We start from the raw sequence: 21,268 nt of genomic DNA, 5'->3' as shown, positions 1-21,268 counted from the left end.
TTTTGGATAGTCTTCAGCTTTAGTCAAGTATAATAAGGAAAATCTAATGGGGCTTAGACTTGGCATGATATAAATTGTTGCAATACCTCTAGCATGATGTAGTATAAATGAAACCAATATATGCAGCTTGTTCTCTTAAGTCACAAATATACTTTATGAATAAATATTTATTAATCATTTGTGAAAAAAGATGTTCACAAAACTGCATTCATCAAGGAAAAATATGGCTGGTTCTCCTCTCAATATGGAAATGTATTCACTTTGTATTAACCCTTCCTCTTTACAAATGTTTATTTTCATATATGTTTTTGATATTATATTTGCAGTTTTCCTTCATTTACAGGTCAGCATCTTTGTAATGGGCATTGTCAGTCGTATTTAAATAACATATTGTTATAAAATAAAACAAACAACTTTTAAGAGGTATTACCATTGAAAAATAGTCCCGACTAGGCAATGTAATGTAACTACTGGATTGAGAGTGAGGAATTTGTTACAACTCTTCCTGGCTTTGCCACTGCATGCTTTTTTCAAGCAATCAGTTAAGCTTTCTTTTCCTAATTTTCCTCATCTATAAGTGGAAATAGTAATGTATCAGTTAATACAGACAGTACCTTTTTATGCCTCAATATGGATTATACTTTCCAATCAAAGCAATGGAATAAATACAATGGTAGATTCATGGTGAACTTATTTGTGCATATCAGGCTTATTGGATGAGAGCCTGTAAGTATTGTTTAATTTATGTTCATGCAATGTTATGAACATGTAAAAGGCTTTAGTAATCATATGGTGGACTCCTGATCTGAGTCCTGCTTTTCTTTATTGACAATGACAAAAAGCTGTAGTAAAAAAAATTGACACAAAAAGTACTTTGCAAACAATGTTTGTGTTTAGGTCAATCAAGTAAATACTTAACTTTAGTGAGAAGTATGGTGTGTTGTTATCATAGAGCTGTACACTGGCTTTTGCAGAAATTGTTAGTACAGTTGAGGCACCTTACAGTATTGTGACTGGGTGAGCTGGCAAGTGGTTCAGCAGCCTTGTCAATTAAGCCAAGTAAACGACTATACAAAATGGCTGTAAAAATAAGCTACGGTCTAGTCTTTTGTAGGTATTCTCTGCAACTCAGAGTTCAATCACACTGACGTGACTATTTAGAGAAGCTAAGACTATGACTCACTCTTGCACTTCTTTTGTGTTTAGCATACTATATCTAGGAGCATATGCAAATTTATGTTCATATAAACTGAGAATAAAATGTAGGATGAACAACTGATGGATTCAGCCCTGTGTTTGCTCACAAGGTTGAAGTATACATTCTATAATAATACAGGCTTAGATCTTCTTAAATCATCTCTATTGTACCTCTCCAAACCTGCAAACGTTCTGTCGGTAAAATAGATGAGTTCAGCAGATATACTCTTACTATTCAATAACAGTAATATGTACAATGCCATAAATTTTCACTCTGCTCTAGAGACTAATGGGATGGGCTGTTACCTCAAGTATCTTTCAGTTTAAAGGCTAGATTTCTGCAAATACTTACTCATGTGAGGTGACTGTGGAAGCTGATGAAATCAGGATCAGGACCTGATGCTGAACAAAGAGGCCCTAAGCAAATGATACCATATAAGATGGGAGCTTTGGGAGGGTTGTTGTGGAAGACAAAAAGTTTGCATTCTTAAGGAGTTTTAATAAGATTAAATTCAAAGCAATGTTTAAATAATGCTGATGAGAAGTGTATACCTTTTGCATGTTGTGCTATAATATTTGGGCATGTTTTTATAGCGTGTTTGTTTGATCTATACTCCAAAGGAAAGGAGTGTATATCAGTACTAGGAAGACTGATCTTTGAAACTGCATATTTGTTATGTGGGAAATACAGCAAAATCAGCTAGATACTGCTATAGGTCTATACCAAAGCTATTTCAACCAGGGGCTTAATAACTTTTTCCTCAAATTTTTGAAAGTTTTCTCATAGATGCAGTCTGCTGTAACGTGTAATTACTTGGATCATCCAGTTCAGACAACTCTGGGTTGTTTTTTTTTGTCATATTTGGCTAGTTTTGTTCAGGAGAAAACTGGATTGATGATTCATGCAAAAGTAAATTTCATGGAAAATGTGACATTTGTATTTTGCCTTATGCCCACAGAGTAATTGTCCTAACTAAAGGTTATTTTTTTTCAAGAATGTGGTCTTAACATGGTTTAATTTATTTAATTGTTCTTCTCAAGGAGGCTTGTCCAGTAGTAAACTGCAATACTTATTTAAAGTTACAGGTGGCAAAATAGATGTCCTCTAATAACATAGCTTTAAAAAAAAAAATTTCCTTGTTCATCAGCAATTAGGAATTCCTTTTTGCTAGCAGTTCAGTTTCTGGGTAAACATTTTATTGTGACTTGACTATAAAGTGAAAACCGGAGAGGGAAAAAATCCCCTGAAATAAATGGTGTTAAAGGTGATGAAACTTCAATCTCTTGTAAGAGCTTAATTGAAAAGCTTATATTGAAAATATGGTGAAAATAATATAGTTGGGTTTGAGACAAAGGAAAAATTGTTTTAAAAACAAGCAGCAGCAATTTTTTTCAAAGAAGGTTTAAAAACAAAAAAAGAAACACTTAAGGAACACACATTTTAACACAACAAAACTGATATTGTGAGTAGTTGAACTTGATCTTTTCAAACAGTTCTTTCATTCAGCCCAAAACCAGGGAGTATGCTTTGCTTCAAACTCAATGTTTAGTACTTATTCCTCAATCTTATTTTAAAGACATTTTTTAGCTTTTTTGTTTGTTTAATTTGGAATGGTTCTATTTAAAGCTTAGACAGTGTGTTTATTTACACCATGGAGTATCTGAACAAATAGATTTGTGCATTGCATTTCTACCAGCTTGTTTAAAAGGAGAAAACTTTTGTGAATATTTACATGATAAAATCAAAGATGGCACAACTTATTTGGAGCAAGTGAAGACTTATGTGGCTTTGGCACTATTTACAGGTGTAATTGATAACATCTGATGTTCTACTGAATTACAGTTAATTTATCTGGGAAAATATAGTGCTAACACTTTCTAGAAAAGCAGAGTACTGAACTCAACTCTTTAAAAGTTCATCTCTATTTTTATCTTCTTAAGATATAATTGTTCATCAGCATTTTGGTCAAGGAGGTGTTTATCAGCTTATTCCTTACCTCTTTCTAAGAGGAGCTTATTCTTTCAAAATTCCTATTAAGAAAGCAAAGTGATGCCTTACTGGAAGCTCCATTTACTGCAACATCTGTACTTTTTTGGCATGTGTGTGCTGGAGGTATCAGAGCCCTTCTCCTTTCTGTTAACATTTGTGACATGCCAATATAGCATTATGGGGATGCACCATGATGAACTGAAGACAGACTCAGTTGAGTAGAAACAAAATGGAAGGGGGAATTAAATTACTTTAAACCTGAGTAATAGCTGGTATGTATCTGCATAGATGCATCCAACCAGAGCTTTGTAGTTGTATCTGAAGAGAGGAAGGTGTGGAAAAAAGACTGAAGGAGGGAGAAAGGTGGCTGGCACATTAATCTGCTGAGTACAGTACAGCAGTCCAATCAAAACTATGAAAAGTTCTGTTTTTTAGTACCTGAAGTTCTGTCTCCCTGCTCTGTGCTTCTAGCTCAGATGTCTGATGAACTCCACTCTGTGAATTTTTCTGATGCTGTGTGGTTGCGAGAGGTCACCTAGGGACTTTCAGTTCTAATAGAAAGAGTATCTGTTGCATGATGCTGGCATAGGAGCATGTTCCTATCTGAGTTCCCATTTACCTTCTGAGTACAGCAGACATTATTTTGGCTGCTCCCCTATTGCCCATACCAACTGTTTCTTGGCAGAAGATAAATTAATAGATATACAGAATGCTCATATTGTGGAAACAACATGCATTGTGCCAGCTTTAAACAGTTTTTCTCATAATAAGCAAATAATGCACTTAAACAGCTTCTAGGATTTTGATATTTAACATAGCATGGAAATCTCCTGTGATTCTTTATGAAGAATGAAAGGTATGCCACGAGACAAAACATACAAAATATCAGTTTTCATTCGTTTAAGCCCAAAACCTTTCATGCCATTAGACTTTTTAGCACTTCATAAAATGAGGGCACCACAGAGTGTGAGAGAGCTGCCCAACCAACTTCTGACACATTGCATGAAGACAGAGGCCATGTACATGGTCTTTACTTTTGATGAAGTTGAGCCATGTAGTGAGGCTGCTGTTAGAAATACTTTTTCAGAGGATTGTCATGCTCTGGATGTAAGGAAGGACCTCCTTCCCCTACTGCTGCTCCATATGTGTGCTGTGTGAGATCCGTGTAATGCACTACAATCCATCTGCTGTCTAAAAAATTCTTTGTGAAAGTACTAAGGAATAAAATGGAAATCCTTATTCAAGGAATTCTACATGCTGTTGAAATGAAATGCAGAGCCTGGGAGAGAGGAGTCTGTTAGGAAATATTTGTGCTAAGAAGTGAATTAAGAACGTGAAAGCAAAGTATTTTTACAAGTCCATACCTGGACAGAGTCCCATAGGTTTTGTGTAAGTGATTGGCATTTGCAGAGACAAAATATTTTTAAAAGAAATGGTTGTTCATCACAAAAGTCAAAGCCTCAGGCCACTTAATAACTACAATGCAGGATCTTAAAAAAACTCTAAAGAGAATTTTCTTTAAGCCATGCTGCAAGTAGCATGTACACAGTATTCCTCATTCTATGTAAATTACACAACGGGTGTCTTATACTATATTATGGAGGAACAATATGAACAGTTGATGTCAGCATTAACTTTTCAAATCACATTACTTACAAGGCTGAGGGTTATAAAGTGTCCACAGACAGCTTCATTTTCTCTCTGTCTTCCTAATGCACATATACCAATGGCGGTTTGATAATTTATTGACATAAACCAGAATTGCTTAGAACTAACCACTCATTCATCATAATCACAGTTACAAGAGAGTGTGGGGTAAGAGGTTAACTGCTTGCTAGATGTATCAAGACCTGTGGTGTATACCAAAGCCTGACTCGATAGAAATCTGATAATGGTTTCTTGTAGGTAAAACATTACTGTTAATACCTAATAAAAAAATTGATAAAGACTACTGTAAACCACTCACATTTCTGAAGTTAATTAAAAAGAGCTTGTCAAAGTGAAGACTTCATTAAAATTTTACTTTAAGATATTAGAGTACAAAGGTAAATTCAAAAATCAGTGGATTTAAAAAATATTTTAAAATTTAATTTTTCATGAATTAATTTTTTTTCTCTTGACAGTACTTTCATTGATAATTAATATATAAATAATGTGAAAATACTAATTTTTACTTTTAGTAGTTTAAGTTCATGCACAATGATGACAAATTGATATTTTGAGATAACTATTTAAGAAGATATTGAACAAAATCCATCTGAGTTACTAGGGAGCATCTTCTGCTCTTGATACGTGGTGTTATGTGTTCAGTTCTGTGCATCATAGAACATTCAAAGGCTACTCTTACTTGCGTAAATGCCATATTATCTTTATGGGTTTATTAGAGATTACTATATAATCCTGGCTCTGAAAGTTAGTCTGAAAGATGCTCCCTGTGGGAGCAAAAAAGCCCTGGGGAGTAATTAATCCAATTCTCTGATGCTAAGACAAAGCAGGTTACTTGAGTTCTTGAAGTTTCACCATTCATTTCCGTCTTCCCCAATGAAACAGTTCACAAAATGCAAGGCTTCCTTTTAAGTTCTTATTTTCGGTTTAAAAAGAAAAGCTTGATTTAGAAGGGGAGATGATCTTCACCTGGAAATTGACAGGAATGAGGGTCCAGAGGAGGGCCACCAAGATGATCAAAGGCCTGGAGCACTTCTGCTATGAAGAAAGGCTGAGAGAGTTGGGGCTGTTCAGCCTGGAGAAGAGAAGGCTCCGAGGAGACCTTATAGCACCTTCCAGTACTTGAAAGGGGCCTACAGGAAAGCTGGGGAGGGGCTTTTCATCAGAGAGGGTAGTGACAGGACAAGGGGTAATGGTTTTAAACTGAGAGAGGGGAGATTTAGGTTAAATATTTGGAAGAAATTCTTCACTGTAAGGGTGGTGAGGAACTGGAATGGGTTGCCCAGGGAGGTTGTTGATGCCTCATCCCTGGAGGTTTTTGAGGCCAGCTTGGACAAGGTTTTGTGCAACCTGATCTAGTGGTAGGGTTCCCTGCTCACAGCAGGGGGGTTGAAATTTGATGATCTTTAAGGTCCCTTCCAACCTTAATGATTCTCTGATTCTATGATCTTAACAGAGCCTGCACTAATGGTTTACTTAAAGATATTATATTTGTTTGTACTATTAACATTTTATTTCATTGTTCCATTTTTACCAAGTGATAATAGTTTCTATAAAACCCAGCAGTGGAATTAAATAGCTGAAATTACTCTTTCTAAGATGGAATGCTCTGTAATTGTCAGCACTAGGGTTTGTGTCTCTTTGTTGCTTCTTAACCCAGTATTTTAAAAATTTGGTTAGAAAGCCTTGATTTTATGGAACATTTCCTCTTCCAAATCATGCTGCAGAATATAATATAAATTTTGAAAAGACGTTTCCCCTGTAATGGTCTTCCACCTCCCCCTGGCCCTGTATCCACTAAACAATAGTTATTTGCTTGAAGTCTGTTATTCTATCTTGCTTGGGCAAATTTTATTATTGCTAGGGTACTGACCTTTTAAAACTGATTATACATTACGTTAGCATCCCACCTTAACTAATAATCCTTATACTCTCCTCTGTGTTTATCAAAGCATGACATAGTATCTGTTTGTAAGAAGTGTGAGTGGGTTTTAAAAGAATCTTTTGCCCAAAGATTTGTGTAGTGCAAAAGAAGATATATTCACTTGCCTCTGAAATACTAGATATTGGTTACTGCCCACTCCAAGTTTCTTCTGATCCAGTATGGAAACTTAATATGTTCTTAAATCTCCAGGTCTTGAAATATGATCAAGGAAAAAAGCTACATTTCTGACCCTTCACAGCCCTGCTCCTAGATGATCACAGCTAGTAAGTTACTCTTACTGCCATAGAATCGTCACAGAATCATAGAGTGGTTTGGGTTGGAAGGGATCTTAAACATCACCTGGTTCCAACCCCTCTGCATAGGCAGGGACATCTCCCACTAGATCTGGTTGCTCAGAGCCCCATCCAACCTGACGTTGAACACTTCCAGGGATGGGGCTTCCACAGCTTCCCTGGGCATCCTGTTCCAGTGTCTCACCACCCTCATATTTACAAATTTCCTCTTAATGTCTAATCTAAGTCTCCCCTCTTCCAGTTTTGACCCATTACCTCCCGCTACAAGCCCTTGTAAAAAGTCCCTCCCCAGACACTTCTGCATGTATCTTTTCTGTAAGTTAGTTTCTTGGTTTCTAATATCTTGTTCATAAAGATTATTTGTTTACGGACATAATTATAACTTTTAAGGAATAACGAGGGGAACATAACTGTGCATATTCTAATATCTTTTTGCTGTATTCTTCAAAACAGCTGCAAGACCTGTGTAATCTTACTCTGGATTACTAGATTTGCACATTAGATAACATGTATGCATTCTCTTCACTGGCCACTTTACGTGAATAAATATATAATTATTGAAACAATATATGATAAGATTTGTTTCAGATTGTGCCATTCTAGCAGCAAGCTGTAGCAACAGTTATTGTTCTGTCCTGTTAAGAGCATTTAGGGTGGAGTTATGCCTTCAAAGATTGGTTTTCAAGACCACAGAGGTACTTTACCCCAGAAACGTGCCAGCCTTTTTTTTGCTTTTCCCCCCACCTCTCTCTTTTCTCTGGTGGCTTGTTTCTGTGTGTGAATAAACTCCTTAGTTCCTCCAAAACAGCCTTTGTTTTAGATGACCGTTGTTTATGGGGTTTCCCTCAACCACCCACCTGCCATTAACTATTTGGTTACCACTTGAAATACTTCATCACTGAGATTCAAACTCATTGTCCTGTGGCCATTGTTGCTTAGTAGAACACCCGTGCTTGCTTTCTACACAAACACACACACAAATTAATAACTGAGTGGAACTCCTCCTCCTCTGTTCTCCAAAAGGAGCTGCTCCAAAAAGAAGCCATTTATAGTATCAATAAGCTGCTTCTCCAAACCATGTACAGATGTGTTATTCAACCAGTTAATATTGGGGTAGTTAAAATCACCCATTATTATTTTTCTGGCAGATTTTGCCACTTCATTAATATCTTTCAACATACTGAGTTGCTTGGCTGTTCCTTCTTTTACATGGCTTATATCATATCATGCCATCACAGCATATTCTGTAGCTTCGAGTTAATTGCCCAATTAACAGTGGTATTCATGAAGTGCTAGGAAAATTCCACAACTAATGATTTGGACAATTTCAAAATAGGTTGGTATTTCATAGTTTAAAATGTCAAATATGCCAATAGCTGCAAGCTTAAGACTGTGCAGGCTTAGAACCCAATAGCTCAAAAATTCAGTATTGCAAAAATAATCCAGCCCTCCAAAACATGTTTCCCAGCCCCTAGGGTTTCCAGGTAGGGAAGTTCTGCACTATCCTGATTTCTCCTTAGATTCATGAGGTGGAAGCGTGAAATAGGACCACCTTGGCTTCTCTAGGTTTTGTAGGAAGGTGGAATAAATACCTTCTGGCAGCAGAAGGTATTTCTCTTCTGCCCCAACCTGGCTCTGGATGGTGTTTATGGTAACACTGTAGAATCTGCTGTAATAATGACTGTGTATATGCTTACAAGACTCAGGAAAATGGAGGTGCAAGTGAATAAAAGGTGGTAAGATGTGCTAGAGGACTTTGTACTTTTCCATTGCCTGGATTAGGTAGGGATGGTAACAATATGTAGTTAGCTTTGATGGGCCATTGTTCCCAGATGCAACTGAGAGTTGCCAATATACTCTCTAGGCAGTGATCTGCTTTTTTGTTTTGTCTCACCAGCTGCCATGCAGAGATGCCAGGGGATACACTGCCTACCCTTTTTGCCTTTTCTCAGTACCTTTTGTGCCATTTATGAGTTGTAGGACTAAGGCAATGTGGTATACAGAGTAGTATACAGAGTTTGGGAATAGGCTGGAACTGAAAAATAATTTCATTATCATTGGCCAAGAAAAAAAATATTTTCAGCCTTGAAATTCAGAGTCAGAAGCATGGATGTGGTAAAGGAGACAGTCCATCTCCTCAGGAACACAGACTCAAGGTTAATTTCTAACATTTTAAATTATTAGAAATTTTGAATTTCACCACTTATCCAGTCTATTGAGACTGTATTGATGATCTAATGCAAACAGCTCAGAGGTATATACATATATGATTAGACCTTAATTCAGCAAGGTGCTTTAAGTACTTTGAGGTACTTCACTGCAAATGTCAGGACTTTGCAGAAGTTAAAATTCTGTGAATACTGGAGGGTATTTGCTGGGAGGGTACTGATTGTGTAAGTATGGATGCTGGATAGCTCTTTTTAAAAATTAAATTACTAAAATACAGTTTAGATCTTCCTTTTAGTCCTTCTTGAAGCTGTGGCGGATTCTTTAGGACATTATAATTTACATTTTATAACAAAAATATAGTGAATTGTCTTGTTCCTCTTGGCAATGCAGCAAACTATCATTAACATTTTTCATCAGTATTCTGTTTAGAGTTTTCTGAATGGTGTAGAGATAACAGCTCATTTTTAGATGCTATAACAGTTCTTTCACATCTTTATAGGACTGTAGTAAAGCTGAATTTACTAGCTACCTTGAAAGCAGAGTAAGGCAGCAGTAGAATCTATGTTAAAGTGATTCAGTACTCTTTAGAGGAAAGCCTTCTTAACTTGAGATCAGATACAGTCTGTGTTTGGGGGGCAGTTTTATAAGGATTGCCAATAAATTTGATGGCTACCAACCACAGCTGCTTTTTGAAATACTGTTCTATCCAGCCCAATTAAATTTAGGGCCATTTGTTTTGCTTAGTAAGCATGTGTGATTAACACTAGCATTCAGGGGAGCTGCACCTCCAAGTGGAAGGGAGGCTTTATCCTAATTTTGTGGTTTGAATTGGTAAAGATGGGAGGGATCAACTTGCGTGTAGTTGTTTCTCCTTGAGAGTTAGTGGAAATCTTCAGTCTCTCAGGTAACTGCCATACTCTGATATATTTTTCCTAAATGTTTTTTGGTGGAGTTTCTCTGCAGTTTGGGTGTATAGACAGGGTATTTGTTTTCATGAATTAAGAACATGCGAAACCTTCAAAGTCATTCAGTGTATGTGTCCAGTCAGATTGATCTGCAGTGTGTCCAGTGGTTACTGTCCCTGGCTTTATGGTTCTGAGCAGCTCACTGCACCTTGGTTTTCTTTCTTAATCTTTGACTAACTATTCTACATGTTTTAACTAAAATCTTCTCATAGATGTTAAATTTTGGTGCCCAAAAGAGGGATTAGTGAAAGCCTCTAGAAATGACTGTAGTACTAATTATAAAGATTATAATTAAAAATACAGTAGTAGTAGTAGTACCAGCACCTGCTACTACCTCTAGCATGGTTTAGTAAGTGCAATTATAAGCTACAGAGATACTAACAACACTAAAGCTACCCACAACCACTAAGAACTACCATAGAGATAAATAGTATAACTAGATCCAAGATCTAGAAATATTCTCTGTTTTATCTAGTTACAAAGTAAAACTGTTTTGTTTTGGTTTTTTTGGAGGAAAATGTTATTTATAGTAAATATGTTTAACTTTTTATATACGTTAAATAATAAAATAAAGCCACTAAAACAGGTGCTTCCCCCCAATACTGCATATGAAAAGTCACTGAAATATGTAATAAATACATAATTCTGTCCAGGGATTGTATACATGATATTACTAAAAGCAACTGTTGTAGTCTTTAGCTCTTTGACTCAGTGAAGTGATCTAGTTTTCAGTGCAAACTTAGCTTTTAATTTTGCTGTGAAATTTGACCAGTCTAAAGATCTCTTTGATAGTGTTACAAAAGTCTGTTTGCAAAACCACTTTCCAAGCCTAATAGACAATGCTGAAAGAAGTCTTGAATTCTGCTGTCATAAAATGTTCTGTCTTTTGTCAAAGATTTAGAATGACAATTTTCAGTATTTCTGTGAGTGAAAAGGAGAAGTTACCTAGTATTAGGGAAAGCAGCATATTTTTGAGATTGTGCTTGCTTTTCTTAAAAAAAAAAGGAAAAAAAAGAAAGAAAAAAGAAAGAAAATTCTTCTCTCACCGGAGCGATCTTCTGGAATAGCCTCTTATGCATTATCTATGTCCAGTGCATTTAAAATAATGGTTCTAAAATCAGGGGAAAATTACAGAAAAGGATTATTCCTAGTTGCAGCATTTTATGGGATACTTTCTCTGCTTTGCTGTAAAGTTTCTAAAAAACCAAAGAGTTTTGTAAACTTTAAAGACTAAAGGTGGTCCAAGACACATCCTGTTCTTGGTTAAGGTTCTGCTATTATCAGGGCTAGGATAAAAAAGTGAAGTGCCTCTCCACCAGCTGCAGAGAAAGAAGGTGATTTGAATATTAATGAAGGATAGAAACAGAAACAGAGGCTCTATAGATAAGAGAATATTTTCCCAGGACATCTCAGTCTGCAGTTGTTGTAACCAGAGGAAGTAATATTACTAAGGAAGTATTTAAATGTCTTTAACAGATATTAGATTATGAAGTGGAGTAGCCATTATAGTTCCATCCAAGCTCCAATGCATGAGAGGTCTACTGAAATACAATGGTTTGAGAATATTAGTCCTGTTTTTAGACTCCTGGATTAGTTTGGGCATCCTGTTAATCTACAGAGCTCCAAACACAAATGATTTTTCAGAGAAGTTGCTAAAGCTGCTGTTTAATGTGGCAATAAAGATCATAAGGTTCATTGTCTTTGCAAATTTAGATACTAATGCTCCCTCCTGTCTGAAATGAGAAAAAAAAAAGATAATCCCTGATTCAATACCATTGAAGTTCTTTCCTGATACGAGGTTTTTTAACATCTTTTGAACCCGGCAGTGCCCTTGAATAGTTTATAGCTCTTGTTGTGAAAGAATTCCCTTTTACTCCTTACTCTTTACTTCTGATCATTCATTGCTATGTTGCATGAACCCCATGATGCAATCCACTCTTTCTAAACATCTGATCCAGTCACATAAATAGTGCTACAAACAGAAACTGGCATTCATGGCCTTCCTTGCCATTCCTGTTACAGAGGGGGAAGAAAGAACAAAAACAAAAGTAAAATAAAAACAGGAAAACCCATCTGTGTTTTTGTTTTTTAGAGTCTGAGCCAACCCACTCATACTCTAAGGTATTCAAGTGTTTGGTTATTATTAGAGCACAGTCACTTGATGTTCTCAGCACTTATTTTCTACTGTTAAACACTTCTCTGTTAATTTGTTTTAAACAAAAAAAAAAAGTAGTAAGGAGTTCACAGTAGTACCACTGAATTGCTCAAATCGTAAGAACCTCACAGAAGGGACTTGAGCGTATAAAGGTGCAGAATTTGTCATTCTGATGGATGAAGTAATCTGTCCTCATTCTGCTTAGCTTTCTCTAAGCAGAGAAATATATGTTTGCCAGACTAATTTCCATTCTTCAACTCATCTTAGGGAAAAAAGGAAACGTTGAAAAGCCTGTGATGCATGGTAGATGACTAGTTCTTTGCTCCCAGAGTACTCATCTGGAGTGCTTGAAAACCCTTTACTTTTTCTTGTTCATATTTAGGATCTTGATGGAATTGCTGTGGGATCCATTTGGATTAAATTTCTGCCATACATAGGAGATACGTGACTTTCTGGAATGACGAAATTCAATTCTGTCTCTTTGAATACCTGTTAGACATCATAATGAAGATAGCTGGCTTGAGCTAAAACCAAGTAACATGCAACATTGGATGCCCTTCCAAAACATCCCCTGTTGTTCTCTGTTGAATATATCTAACATTTACTTGCCAGATTTCGGATAAATATGAATAATAATCAGTTTCCAAGAAAAAAAGGGGGATCAATATCTGAGTGTTAATTCAAAATGTTGATTTGGGGAGGATAATAGAATAATGAATTATTTTTTTGCCTTGGAAGGTGGTTGGCGAGGTGACAGACTGAAAAATACTCCTGTAGAAGTCCCTAAGCCTACTGAGCTTTGTTATTTATCTTTGGGTACCTACTGTTGCCATCATCACCATGATATTTGAGTACCTTACAGTATTTTTCCAGTATTTTTTAATAATACTAACTTCTAGATCCTTTAAAAGAATGAGGGAAAAGATAGCTTTACTCTCAATTCTCTCTCAGAAATGGAACCTCATATGTAAGATTTTGGGAATCCTTTATTGAGTCTTGTTTTGATATTGGTCAAGGATACAGAAGTAATAAGTTAGTTGCTTGATTTTTTTTTTTTTCCACAGGATACATCTACGTTCAACAAATAGGGTAAATTAGCCACTGCTGCAAGGAGTTTCAGTATTGCCAGTTCATTAGAATTAGTTTAATTTGGCTAATCTAAATTTAGCTTTACTACCTCTTAACTATATCAAAGTGACTGTTGTGAAGTCACTCTTTGCATTAATTCATCTCACAAAACCGAGAAAATGTCAGCTGTGTCACAGCCTAAAATATGCAGATGCTCCTGACTTTTCCTTGGTTTTTACACTTGCACAGGGAGATGCTTAAGGTTAATTCAAGGTGGTTATTAGAAGATAAATGAGAAAGGAGCATGAAGAGCTCTGGAAGCTTAGACATGTCATCCTGGTTCTTATCTTTAAATATAATGCATTATATTGTACTTTTCTAGTGATATCAAGTATCATCTGAGCATTCATTGGTCTGTCTCCATGTGCTACTGGCACAAGTACATATTTGTGTCCATTTTATAGTGGTACATATTGGGCTTATTCCTGTGTTAACATTCTCTCCATCAATCCTGAATGCAAGCCAGCTCTGCCAGCAGGAGAATGTTATATCTGTTTCATACATTAGTATGATGACGACTTAAAAGGCCACTCCTTAATTCCTTCCACATAAGGTTTCTTCTTTTATTCTATATTACAGTGTGAAGGTGTCTTCTTTTGAAGCAATTCATTTCCAACTGCTTTACATCTTTGATTTCTTGTGTCCAGCAGTATGGAACACACAAAAGCCAGGAAGCCATGATGTTCCTTGGTACAACTTTTAGCATTGCTTTTGTGCAATTACTGAGATACTGAGATAGGAAGAAAGGAAATGGTAATAGTTCTCAGTGTTAGTTTTCTCCTATTGTAAGAAGACATGTATGTGAATTGGATATGGGCTATAAACCAGAGTTATTTTCATTAATTCTGTAATTAAGTTTTTTTTCATATTTACACCTTGGAAAGATCTAATTCTGGAGAAGAGCTGAGTAGGAGGATCCTTCTCTGTAGTCAGCACTGACTGATAGCTTTGAAGTGGAATCTTTTTCTTTTTGTGAAAACATATTCTACAGTGGATGGGATTTGCTGGACATGCTCTTCTTGAAGAAATGGACAAGGGCAAAGTATTTGTTATAGTTCTTGTAAATCTTTATGCTTCATCTGCAAGATTTGATTTCTGTGTCTTAATAACAGAATTCTAACCTGATTTCAGGGTAGAAGTAGCTGCATAGTAAAAAGTGGTCTCAGTTTTTGGCTGCAGAAGTGTACTATTCCAGAGCACTTATGAAGCATCTTAAAACCTAAGAATTGCTGTATAACTTTCAAAATACCATTTTCACTATGCATATTTAGGGGATGCTTCAGATACCTGCCTCAGATGAACTTGATAATAGACCCTCCCACAACTCTTCATGACTTGGAATTTCTGCCAAAAATCGCAGCAGATTTCTGGCAGAGCTTTGCTTTAGGTTTGGCAAAGTTTGAAGACAGCATGGTAACTGTAATAAGTTTGTTTATAGAATACTGGAGTATATGAAAAATTCCAGTCAATTCAACTTAAGAGTCTAAATCCTTCTGCAAGTTTATAGGAGTGTATAGTATAGTAGCTTATAAGTGTCCAAGTTAATTTTTAAAAATGTGAGTGAGAATTTTAATTTGTTAATACATTTGAAACTTTTCTTTAAGGTCTTTTAAAATACATTACAAGCTATTTTTGGTTGAAAGCAGGATGAACAGAGATTTGCTAACAGATTAATTACAAGTTTAATCAGCTAACTGTACTTTTTTGTGTAGTCTTTCTGAAGCCTAGTCCTTCACTGAAGATCATATTGCCCTTTAAAAGTCTATTTCTGCAATAATTCCATTTCCTTCTTTTAACCATTTTGAATACAGCTTCAGTGTAATATGGTGACAGGGAGAGGGGTGGAGCTGCCCTTGTCCTCTGAGCAAATAGCTAAATCCAGGAAATGTGATCTTTAGTGGCAATCTTATGGGATGGGAACAAATGTTTTCTGGAGGATAATTAAGTTAGATAAAAAATATTATATGAATTAATTTTTAAATTGATAATGCCAAGTGGAAGAATTACCTTTTCAGTAGCTTGTTCCTTTGGACTCTGAACCAGGTGGCAAGTTGCTACTTGTTTTGTTCTGTCCTGTGATGTGCTCTTAAAACCTTAGGGATATTAGTTTCCCAAAATTTTGTGTTACTCTACTATTACATCTAAGCATTGAGGTTCCTTCAGTAGAATGCATTAAATGCATATAGAGGAGAAGCACAAAAATACATGCAAAAAGTGAACTGGATGAAATTAATTGATTTTGGACAATTTTGTAATAAAGGACATCAGATATGTATTTGGTATCCACTTTCAAATGATGACCTACTGTGAGATTTTGTTTTCCTCTCAATATCAAAGGTAGAAAAAAACCAAACAACCTTCCTTGTGATGCTACCATGGATTTGCCATTGACTTACATGTAGTGACTTAAGCTTAAGCAATTTTATTTGTAAACTTATGTTTTCCACTTCTTGAAGAAAAATAAGCTTTCTGTCAGGGGTATTGCCAGGCATATAATGAGGAAAACTTGTTTCCTTTCATACTTTGTTGCTTCTAGTTTGTCTTGCAGTATGCTGAGGTTTTTGTCAAGTTCAGAGCAATATAGAGTTGTCCCAGATGTGAACAGAAGAGCACACATGTCTTAGAATTTTAAAAGCTGAATATAAAACATACAAGTGAATTCCTAGACTTCTTTGCAATTCAGTTACTTACAAATGAAGTTTAGTAAATTTTAGTAGTTCAGTGCCTTTACATAGCTGCAGGCTGCTGCACTACAAGGCCAAACACAGTTAACGAAGTGTCTTCTGAAGGAAGGCCAGAGAGCCCAGCAAACGGTACTAAAATGCATTGCCAGAGTTACTTAGCAAATATGAGTAACCCATTCTAAGAACTGATTGTCACACTGCATACAAAATAAGGTTGTTTTTTGTGTGTTGTTGTTTGTTTTTTTTAATAAATAATATTTTTTTGGTACAGATACATTTTTCAAGTAGATTACCCAAGTAGCTGTATATGAAAAGTTTGCAACTATTTAGAAGAAAGAACAACAAGAATTTGAATGTCTGGATGGCCTTGCCCTAAATAACTTATTCAGTCCCATCTTTAATAAATCAGATGAGGCTTGTGATCCTAAAGCAGTATGTACTATTTTAGAGCATCTGCACAGAGTAAGTAGGAATTGGCAGTCTTGATGTTCTAAACGATATGCTCATGTCTCATTACAACTGAAGGTTGAGAGTTAACATGTATTAAAGAGCTATAGTGAAGCAATAAAGTCAAAGAATTCAAAGCATGTGTTCTGCTGTAGAATTCCAAATTAAGGTATTGTACTTGTTTTCCTTGATTTTTGTTGGCTAAACCTTTGACATCTTGAAGTCACAGCATAAATACAGGCAGAGCAAGGAAATGGATCCTTATCTAGATATTTTAAAAATAAGAACTGAAAAGTTTGAAAATAACCAGCTGAGCCTGCAAGTCACTTCATTCTGTAGGTCATGAAAGTTGTTATAAATGACAGAAATATACAGATAGTTCAGTACCTTCAATTTCAGCATCCTTGTACAAAGTGTAGTACATCTTTATGAGTGATCTGATTTGCTTTTTCCCTGCAAAGTCATAAAGTCCAACTTGGTTTTCTGACACCATCTAAGCTATGTGGATTAGGTATAGCTGATCTTAAAGAGAAAAATTGGACACTTGGCAAGCCTAGCAGATATTTTGACACTCTTGGAGCTGATAAGAATCATCATAAATTTAAACATTACCTTGCCTTGCACAGCAACCAGACTTAATAAATGGCTTTGAATTTTTCATGAATGACTTAGCACCCTGTTTTACTAATAAGACCAAGGTTTTTTGGGCAGGGGAACTGGAGAGGAACAGAACTATGAAGGATGCTTTAAGGCTACTGATGGAGCATCGTATAATTTTACTAGTTGCATAACTGCTTTTACTGCTAAACTCTCTCTGATTAAAATAACAATCGAGCTTGTAATTTTTCTGAACAGCTGCTGCTACAGGGGGTCATTACCTTGGAGAGCTTTGAAATAATTGTACTCCTAATACGTGAGTTATGTAGTCTCATGTTCTACAGCAATGCACAAAGTTTAAAGTCTATAGTAGAATGTTATTTGAAAGCTGTCAAACCATGTTAAAAAAGACTGCATCGTCAAAGGCCCTTGTGGCCAGGATTCAACATGTAGCCTTGTCTTACTCATTATAAAATGCATGTTTATAAAGTTCCACAGAGCATCCAATTCCCAATTCACTTATATCAGCAAGACTTAACTTGCTCATTAATCTAAATTCTTTTGCAACTTTAATCTACATGTTTAATTAATCATAAAATGAGGCGGTAAGTAATTTCAGCAATGTGTGGCTTGTTATCAGATGCATTTAATCACTCTTCTGTGAGCTCATTTGGAAACACCTGAAGATGTCGAGAGCAGTTTGAATAAGCATAAATTATTCTTTGTCAGTGTACTTCACTCAACTAATAAGACATTAATTTAAAAGGCACTGTTCGTCATTTTTAGATCTTCACCAATATTTTTAGCTTACCAGTATAAATCTAATTGTACCTACTGTATGATTCCCAACATAGTGCCCAACATTGACAAGGGTAAGAGTTTTATTGAATTCATTTTTCGTATTTACATGTAATTATATCATGTAATCGTAATTTTAATGAGGATTAACCATAGGTATCAAATCTGTTAACTATTCAAATGTTTTTGGAATAAGCTGCTAATTACTTGAAATGCAAAGAAATATTAGATGGTATGAAGAGTTATAGATTCTGTTTATTCTTGACAGATAATAGCTCTTGTCATGTTTGGAACACTTGTCACACAGTAACTTGCCACAGGTATGCCTAAGTAGCTCAAATGTGGATAGGATTATCTTTTGAAAGTACAGAACCAGAGACTGCGATATTGCTGGGCATATTACATGAATAGCTGCTCTTTCAGATGCTTATGCAGGATTATATTGAATGGAAAATAATATTCCCATTTTTCCTAGTCACTTCACTATTATGTAGCCAGTGATGGCATTCTAAAAAAAAAGAAATGACCTCAGGGCATATAATTCAAAGGAGCTGAGTAAGTCATATATCTCTTCATGTCAAGAAAATGGGAATAAAAATCACATTTCATTGAATGTCATCACCTGTCTCCTTATGCTGTGAGAGAGGATGACATTCTATAAGAATAATTATTTCACTGGAAACAAATTTATTTGCTTGACATGGAGCATCTCAGTAGTACTGCTTTTGAACAGTAGACCACATTCACTAGTTGTCTGGTATGTTCCAGTACGGATCATAACAGGAAAGGGGAGGATATACCATTTTGCCATGAAGTACAAACCACTTCCCCACATTTTCTTTACTATATTTAATATCTGTGAAAGAACTCTTCTTCTGACAGTGCAGTGCTCTAATAAGAATAATATTGCCATTAAGTGCCCTGCCTCTGCTACTGTGTTAAAGTTGCCGCATTGTTTAAACTACAGCAATAAATTGTGGCAGTTGATCCTTTTCCCCTGCTGTCTATGTGTTCCTTTCTACTACATTTCAGTTTTTATTTTTATTCAGGTTCCTTTTGCAGATGGAAGTGATTGTTTGTTTCTGGAGCACTAAGATTTTGAGAACAGTAAACCTTTTGCAGCATCATATAGTACCTATCACCAGGCTGGACAGTTTAACAACATTTTATGAAACCACAAAGAACTATGTACAGATTACATTTAGGGTCTGACTAAAACACCTACAAACATGGAAATATGAGCTCCTTCTGGCCTTCCTCCATGTAAACGTTTATTCTGACTTATTTACTCTGTGGACAATAATGAATCCTTCACATGTGTTACTTGGCCTGTTTTTGCCTGCAGAATGGCTTTTGAAACATATGTGGTGAAGTTTTAAGGTTAAAAAAAATAGGCAGTTCAGTAAACTGAAAAATGACGAGTTTGATTTTTATGTAATTGCTCCGGAGTTAGAGTGGTATCAATGCTTATCAGTAAACATTTCAGTCTGTGTGGATGGAGGTTTTTGAGAAATTTTTCAGCATTTTACTCTCTCCATAGGTTGAACCCTTTTTTACCTATGTCCAAGTAGTTAATGTTTTCTGTGGGTATCTCAAGATGATGATTAATTAAAAAAAAATATTAAAAAATTAAGTTTCTTATATCATAGGAAGCCAGAGCTAAAATGTGCAGGTGTTGCAAGAGATTCTAGAACAAAAGACATCATTAAAATCTTTGCTTTATAGATGGCTAACATACTACTTGTGATAACTCTAGGCAAAAAAAAACCCAACAACTTCATCAAACAGTAGGTTAATTTGTGAAGTTTTTGTCCTAATCACATTGGCCTTTGAAGGGAACAGTCTCTTCATTTGTTCATATAGAAGTTGGAGGAACTTGTGCTAAATATATCCAATTTACCTAACATATTTTGGCCTTTTTGTACTTGTTTGGATTTATCTTTCATCTGTTTCAAAAAGTATTTATTGACTTTAAGGACTTATACAGAATGTTTAAAATGGAGATTCTTCAGAAAGATATAGCTTTTAAATTTGCAAAAGCCCATGGATTTGTTTTTCAAATGAATGTCCAGTCTTTAAGAAGAAGAAATGGCATGCATTAAGTTCCATGGTTACCTATAGGAAGCGTTAAAAACTTGAATGAACTCCTCCCTCAAAAATTAAAACAAAGGAAAAGGAATTTTCATTTTTGTCTCATTAAATTTGTGCCTTTAAAGTTTTCTTTTCCAAAGGTTTCTGTATATTCCTGATAGATATTTGCAAAGATCTACAAAAGATTATATTCTCATGCTTGCATTAGTTTAACAGTCATAGCTCCTAACAACGTCCCACACTCCAAAGTAAAAACAACACCCTAAAAGTCATCAGGCATTTGTTACAGGTCTATAAAAGGTGGCACCATGGTGTTCTGCAATAAAGCTAAACTTCTAGGAATAGTGAGATACTGTAACAGCAGTGACTTCGCTAGCACAGGTGCTTGTATTAGAGCACCTGATTAATTGTACTCAAATATCGCAAGGCAGAGTACAATGAAATGAAGAAAAAGATAAAGTTGCTCAACCAAGGGTAATTCCTGTCATTTTAGCTCATAGTTCAAGTCCATGTAGGTATGTGGAAGAATCATGCTTAGAAGACACACATCAGCAAACAAAGTATCTAGATAAAATAGCTATTTTTTTCCTAGAAAGGGAGAAATAATCTGTAGATGCTATAAAAATGAGATTGAACCTGTTAAGTGGAATGCTAATGGGTCATGTTTAGAATGGACAAGGTGCTGAAGAGCTAATAATGGCTTGAAAAGCAAGTACATTTATTACCCTCTTAGCTGAAGGCTGAGAACACCACACATTCTTGCTAGCTAAATGTGTTTTAGAGACTGTTCCTTTTTCCCCCCAAATGTTAATCTCACTCTTCCACTTGTGTCAAAATGTAAATTTGAATTAAGGAAATCTTTCTTCTTCTAAAGAAAGTGCCCCAAACTGTGCTTTAGCTTTATTCTTTCCAGGATGTGAAACTTGCACCTGTTACATGAAAAAGATAACTTGTGCTAAATTCACTGTTACGTGCACAGATTTTAATGCTTGAAACTGATCACTTGGACCACAGTGCAAGTGCAGAAGCAGCGCTGTACTACAACTTGTCCTTGTCTCTTATTTAGTGTACATATATCCATACACTCACTATTTTTTAAGATGCTCATGTTGCCAAGGATCCACATAAATGTGTTATGATGCAA

General features: G+C 35.7%; 1 protein-coding gene across 4 annotated transcripts in view; it reads left to right on the top strand.

The window, feature by feature from the left end:
* Positions 1-21,268, top strand: part of SOX6 (SRY-box transcription factor 6) — a 370,949-nt gene that overhangs the window by 52,970 nt on the left and 296,711 nt on the right. The gene's annotated exons all lie outside the window — the stretch shown is intronic.

The sequence above is a fragment of the Apus apus genome, chromosome 5, assembly GCF_020740795.1.
Source record: "Apus apus isolate bApuApu2 chromosome 5, bApuApu2.pri.cur, whole genome shotgun sequence".
Classification (NCBI taxonomy): domain Eukaryota; kingdom Metazoa; phylum Chordata; class Aves; order Apodiformes; family Apodidae; genus Apus; species Apus apus.
The sequence above is the reverse complement of the archived record's forward strand: the minus strand, read 5'-3'. Positions and strand labels throughout refer to the sequence as shown.